This window comes from Desmodus rotundus, chromosome 2, assembly GCF_022682495.2.
Source record: "Desmodus rotundus isolate HL8 chromosome 2, HLdesRot8A.1, whole genome shotgun sequence".
In the NCBI taxonomy this organism is placed as follows: Eukaryota; Metazoa; Chordata; class Mammalia; order Chiroptera; family Phyllostomidae; genus Desmodus; species Desmodus rotundus.
In genome coordinates this window covers 123,473,737-123,481,038 of record NC_071388.1, presented here as the reverse complement: position 1 = coordinate 123,481,038, position 7,302 = coordinate 123,473,737, and the positions used below count along the sequence as shown (strand labels likewise).

The window sequence follows — 7,302 nt, the reverse complement described above, 5'->3', positions numbered from 1 at the left end:
GAGCAGAGGACCATGGGTGAGTGGAAAGGAAGGAGCAGTGGGCAACAGAAAAGAAGGTCCAAGGGACTCAAAGGTAAAGTTTATGCACTCCCCCAGGTTTTTTTATTTTTATTTTTGTCGTAAACCCTGATTCTGACATTCTGCACTGCTGGATCTCTTACTTCTTATTTCACAAACCTAAAATGTTATTTTCTAATAGTATTCTGAAACACCAGAATGTTGTCATTATTTATTTGATTAAAAAAAGAACATTAAGAGTAAACAAACCAACCAAAACCCTTACCACATATGGTGACCTTCATTTCATAAAAGAAAGGATGTTTTAACGACAAAACGTCATTGGGAAAGACAATCAGAATAAAAGATATGCCTTTAAATTGGATAGAGATTTATGGAAAAAATGACTACTTTGCCCTAGTCTGTCTGTCTTTGTTGAGGGCCTAGAAAAATGTCAGGCAGAGACTAGCGTTCTGGTACCAACTGTTTTTGTTCAGAGTGGATCACTGAATCCACTCTGATTCAGAAACTCAGTTTATAGTTCAAGATGCCATGCTGCTCCCTGGTGGCCAAAAGGAGTAGCTGCAGTGGCTAATGGTGTGTCACAACACACGGCCTTGTCTCACTGATTACATTCTCTAAGTATTTCACCCACCCAACATGCACTAATCTTGGAGCCCATAAAGATAGAGACAACCAGGTCCTCGCTATCAAGGAGCCTTCTATAACACAGATGTTTTAAACAAAAATTAGCAAAAATGTTTGGATTTGTGCGTTGAAGTGTCAACTCCCCACCGAAGTGACTTAACTGTGTCCAGAGGCCCAGAATCGTCACAACATCTGTGTTGGGGAATGCAGTCTCTCAGCATCAGAGCAGTCCTGTGAACTTGCGCACAGCTGGCCACCTACCCCTTTATGTCCAGCCCCGACCAGACACTGGAAAGTGGCAGTGTAGAGCAGATGTGGCCGTGCCATGTCCTCACAGGGCATTCCTGTGCTCAGCTCTTCAGTGGTCTAAATCCTACTTACTTGCCATCCCTACATCAGGCAAGCCTACTTCTCCCATGGAGTCATTCCATGCCTACTCAAGTCCACAATGACCTCTAAGCCTTCAGGACTACTCTTTACCATAATTTTTTTCTAATTTTATTTTCTAGTTAGACAGAAAGTTCCCTGATGACTAATGTCGTGTTTTAACATTATCCTTCTCAAATTATGTCCCAAAGCTCTCAATTATCTCTTTTATTATATAGAGAAATGTCCTGCTTTCTTTCAAATATTAGTGCTAGCCTATGCCTCATCAGAATAACTTCTCATCAAAGATGGGAAATAGTTAAGTCAGTATACCCTAAGTTATTTGGCTGTAACAAACAACCCCTAAGACTCTAGGCTTAAAATAACAAAAGTTTATTTCTTCCTAATGCTTCCTACATGGCCCATGTGGGTCACTTGGGAATAGGGGTACCAGAATTAACAAAGAAAAATATGGGACCCCCAGCTGAATTTGAATTTCAAATAATCAATGAATTTTAGTATATGTATGTCTCCAAAAGTGCATGCTAAAATTATTATTTTGTGAAATTTAAATTTAACCTGGACAGCCTCTGTTTTATCTGTCCACTCTATATTGGGGCTCTGCTCCACATCCTCATTCTGGGCTCAGGCTAATGGTGCATCCACTATGTGAATATCTCAGCAAGAAAGGAAATGTGGCAATTAGTACACTGGCTCTTGAGTTTTCTTTTGGAAGCAATATACATCATTTCCAATCACATTTCTTTGGTCAAAGTGAGTCATTTGGCCATTCTTAAGCTCAAAATGTAGGGAAATAGAATTCAACAATGTGCTCATGATGAGACAGTTTCAGGCTACTTGTGAAAAGCTCAAATCGCTGCCCCAGTTAACTACTTTCTGGTATCAGCTGCTACAAAATACTACTTTTTCAACCTTATTATACTGTAATAAATAATATCAAGAATAATCTTTATCTTTGTAATTTCTATCTAATGGTTTACCATTCATTTCTAATAAGTAGACATATCCACTTAAATACGTGAAGGCAACTCAATATTGCCCCTCATCTTTTCTTCTTTGCATTAAACACTTCCCTATTGTTTCCTCTTATATTGTTTCTAACCCTTTACCATCTAGTCACTCTTTCCTTAGTTATATCTGACTGTTCAGTGAACATAGTGGGAAAAAGTGGAAAAAGTACTTTCTTATAAAGAGAAGCCAAAGATGACTTCTTGCACAGCTCTTTGTTTTTGTTCAAGGGCATTGCCTGCAGATGATCAGCAGTTTCTCAATCCTCAGCTGCAATAGAATCAGTGGTGAGATTAATCAGCGAGGTGCGGACTTCTCTGCCAGACATTCTGATTCAATGGCCTTGATAGGGCCTGGGTTTGTGTATTTTTTCATAGTGTGTTCTGCTTATTTATGGCTGTGTAACAAACCAACCCAAAGCTAAAGGGCTTAAAGCAAAAGCAATCATTTTGTTATTATCTTTCCTGGTTGGTTCTGGAGGCTGACTAGAATCAAACATATAAAAAACCAACAAACATTTTAATAGAATTGTATGGGCAAAGAAGCTACCAGCCTGGAGTAAAAAAAGACTGTGCCCACTTGATACGTAAAACAACCTCGCATCCCTAACATTTTATAGGTAGGACGGAGACTGGGAGCTATGTTCAGGAAACCATATTTCTTTCTTTCTTTTTTTTTATACTTGTTCAAGTACAATTGTCTCCACTGACCCCTTACTACTCCCCCCACCCTAGTCATCCCCACTTCCCACCCTTGATCCTACCCCTCTTTGGTTTTGTCCATGTGTCCTTTGTACATGTTCCTGAAAGCCCTTCCCATTCCCCCCCCCCATTATCCCCTCCTCTGGTCACTGTCAGTTTGTTCTTAATTTCAGCGTCTCTGGTTATATTTTGCTTGCTTGTTTGTTTTGTTGATTAGGTTCCAGCTAAAGGTGAGATCATCATATGGTATTTGTCTTTCACTGCTTTGCTTATTTCACTTAGCATAATGCTCTCCAGATCCATCCACTCTGTCATGAAGGGTAGGAGCTCCTTCTTTCTTTCTGCTGTGTAGTACTGCATTGTGTAAATGTACCATAGTTTTTTGATTCACTCATTCACTGATGGGCACTTAGGTTGCTTCCAACACTTGGCATATTTCTTTTGATATGTAGCCAAGGAAGATAATGAGAAAAGAAGGAACTTCCAGTGGACAGAGCCAAAGAAGATAGAGTGCATCAGACTGGGAGTTTCCTCTGAGTAATGAATCAGAGTGGGCTAATTAAGGAGTATACCTCACCCTCAGGAAAAGTTGCTGCTCACAACACACACTTGGGGGGACTTTCAAATTACTGTGGGTCAGGGCCTGCTATATGCTTCTATGCTTCCATTTCCACTGGACGTGTTTATTGTGTCCTTTTTCCTAATTCTGTATTGGGTTTGCTTGTGGGAGCAGATGACTTGTTTTCTAATTTCTTAGGTGTCCCCACCCAAAGGAAGCACCCCAAACTTGCCATAGTAATGCCCCTGCCATGCACACAGATCCTGGACTTTGAGCTCAGGGCAGCTCCTGGAGGGGAGTTTTGGGTTGTCTCTCTTGGGGAGGGATGTGGGGAACTATTGCACGCGTGGGAAATGTGGCTCAGCCCCCACTCAGAAAAGCCAGTGGGGAGCGAGGTTGGTGGGCAGGACCCATGTCCATGGATAGGTTCTCCAGTGGGAAATCAGGCTTGCATTGTACAAAGGCTGCTATGAGACTTGCTCTTGCTAAAACTCCCTCACCCGGAATTGAGGCAGCAAATATTTACTGAGTATCTTTAACTTCCTAAAGTCTGTGCTAAACCACCCAAGTATGGAGTGTGAGCAGTTTCCCCCTTGAGCTGTAACATCCTTGTCTTTGAAGTAATTAGCAGTATTCTGTCCTTTGTTGTCTTTAAAAGGTAATCACCTGTGATGAACCTGTGCATAGTAAATGAGGACCATCCTCCATGTAATGTGCCCAGAAAAACAATAAAAGCCTGTCCAGGCAGGGGTCGGCTCTCTCTCTTGGGCTCTCTCTAGCCCTCTCTCCCTCTCTCACTTAGAGAGTGGCCATGCCATCCCTTTTCCTCCACAGGATTTCTGTAGTCTGTGTGTATTTGTATATTGCAGCCACAACACCGGATCCTGTGGGCCGGGATCTGTGTCAGAGGGAAAAGTGTCTTTTCATGTGGAAAGGGGAGAGAATTGCATGTTTGGTGTCCAGGAAACAGACTATGGTGAATTACATTACTATTCACCAGGTACTGGGGTGCCCTTCTCTGCATAGCTCTCCTTGTGGTGGGAGAATTCTACATCCTGTTAAATTCAGTGTTACCATTTGACTTGCTTTTACCAATGACATGTGTGTATGACAGGTGCCGCCTCTGAACAGAAACATTAAGAGCCACTTGTTCATTCTTATCTCTGCTATTACAGTGGGCAGTGTTCCATATAGAAGCTGCTTTCTCAGTCTTGATCTTGGGGTAAAGATGATGCAGAACAAAGGCACAGCCAACCCACAATAAAAGCAACATATGAACTGAGATGGTGACAAGTCAGAGTATACATATTTACCTGTTGAGGTACTCTGTTGCTCTGGTGACACCTCAGTCTTGACTTCTTCATTGAAGATATTGGTGTGACATTGGGAAGGATGAGAGGATGAAGGAGGTGGTACCCACAGTTGATTCTACAAAGCAAAACTGAATCTCAAGTATCCAGGTACATTAAAGATGGCTGAAAATTCTTTGCTACTCATCTCTTTGAATCTGGACCAGTCTTAGAGGTCCAATAGAATGACTAGACGGACAGGATGGGGCAACTGCCATACTGCATGACTTCCAAATCTAGGTTAGAAGAAGCCCTGAAGAGGTCTGACTCTCCTGAGACTGCCATGTTGGCTTGGCATGTAGTTGCTCCAGCTGACAGTCCAGCTGAGCCCAGCCTTCTAGCCAGTCCCAAAACAAGAATGAAGTTGTCTTGAACGCTCTAGTCCAGTTTATCATCTAAATACTGCAGACTGACCTCAGTTAATGCCACGTAGAACTGAAACGTCCTCCAGCTGAACTTGGCCTAAATTTCTGACCAACAAAATCACAAGATATAATAATATGGTTTTGTCCTTAGCAACTAAGATAATAGAACTGATACATATACACTTTATAGTCATCTCTAGGTATCTGATCTTCCTTTCCTGTTTACCTAGATCCTCATGTTGCATGCCTGGATGTTTTGACCAGATTTCACGAGTGGAAGACATGATTAGCCCGGGATCTCCATCTTCAACGGGGTGGTCCAGATAAACTCTTCATTCAAACAGGGATTGGGCTACACTGCAGGTCCAACTCTGTTTTCAACTTAAATTGAAGAAGTAGCCAATCTAGTGCTTAGTGAGGTCCATGGGAGAGGAAACTGTGCTGGGCGGTAATGTGAGAGGTCTCTCTCTCATATATATATATGAGAGAGGTGGCTCTCTCTCTATATGGTCTGTCCAGAAAGTATTCAGCCATATAATATGAAAAATAGAGACATTTACTGAAGAAGATACAAGAGACATTGTATATAGGACAATTATGGCTTAGTCCCCTTTAAAATAGTCACCTTGGGACCTCACATAGCTCTCCCAGAATCATTAGTAACTGCAGCACCATGTTCCTTCTGCTCTGGTAGCAGAAGCTACGGAACAAATTTTGCCATGACAGTTTCATGCCAAGATCCTGTGTCAAAATCGGACACAGTCATTTTTAACATCCCCCTATCAGCTTCTAGTTTTCATACTGTCAATCACTGATCTCAGTTGATTGCATCCCGTACACGTTCAACGTTCTCAGGTGTTTTGCTTGTTGCAGGCCTTCCAGAATGTGGATCACTTCCAACAGATTCTTGACCATCTTTGAAGTGTTTGTGCCACAATTTTATTTGCGCTGCACTCATTGCATCATCCCTGAAAACCTCCTGAATCATCAGAACAGTTTCCACAGAGGAATGTTCAAACTTAACACAGAATTTGATGCAGATTCATTGCTCTACTCACTCAGTCATTTTTTTTTCCAGACACACAGAAACTTTATTGAGCTTTTGCACTGCGGAGTGAGTGATGTGCCCGAAGGGGATCTCTCCACACCAGGCCTGATGGTGGCTGGGACCACCCTGCCCTGGATGCCCACCCCCAACACCCGCTTGTTGAGCATGTGCGACACCCCAAAGTGGCTGGACTGCCTGCCTTGCTTGCCATCCCAGGGCCTGGCATTCCCCGGCAGCCCTGGGTGAGACTCTGTGGGGGCTGGAGGCTGGGGGTTGAGGCCTGGGGCTCCTCAGGATCTCTGGATCACCACCTGGAACTGGCAGGCTGGCAGGACTGCCATGGAGGTGGTGACCAGGCTCTTGATGCCCAGTGTGCTGAGGGTGCCATGTAGGAGGCCACATGTGAAGGCCAGGAACTTGGGGGTTTCCTCCATGTACTGCAGGCCCGAGGCCATCCAGATGAGCAGGGGGAAGCTGTTATCTTATAGGATGTAGGTCCTCTGGTGGTTGGTGCAGAGGCTGTCCATCTGCTTTTGGAACACTGCCACCCACAGGTCTTTGCACAGGAACTTGAGGACATCCAGCTCTTTCCTGGGGGCCAGAGTCTCCCAGGGCAGCCTCTCACCCAGGGCTTGGCCCACATGGAAACCATTCTTTCCAGCACTAACAGGTTCATCTTCTGTTCTCCGGAGCCAGGATCAGGGTTGGGTTTGTGTGCCCACAACTCCGCCACCATCTCTGTGTGTAGAAACTCGAAAAGAACCGCATCCACCATTAGTCTGCCTCGCGCACTTAACTATGGCCCAGTGCTGTCATTTTGAATGTGACAGCCACACAGCGCACATGCTCATTCAATGGTGTCTACTGCTCCCACTGACTAGTACAGTGAAGTTGTCATTGTTCATGTATATGCATTCCAGTCCACTCTCCTTGGCTGCCAGGTTACATCAATATCATGCAAACTGTTCTCGTTATATTAACAATGACTGGACTTTTAAAATATGTAGCCAATCAGTTCACTGCAGTTGAACAATGCATGCACACACTTAATTAATTTATTCCTTAGAGTTACCTTGTGTGGCAGTTTTTTGTTTTATTACACAGACAAGTGAATTGAGGCCAGGCAACACAAGCAGTTAGTGCCAGAGATAAGATTTGAACACAGGTGTATCCACTAAGCAGGTGACCATGATTTACAAAACCTTAGGAGACGATGCACACCTTCATTTTGCAAATGAGA

At 43.5% G+C, this 7,302-nt stretch overlaps 1 pseudogene; it reads right to left on the bottom strand.

Annotated features, from left to right (window-relative positions):
* Nucleotides 1-6,352: 6,352 nt before the first annotated feature.
* Nucleotides 6,353-6,837, bottom strand: LOC112313183 (trafficking protein particle complex subunit 6A pseudogene; annotated as a pseudogene).
* Between the last annotated feature and the right edge of the window lie 465 nt (nt 6,838-7,302).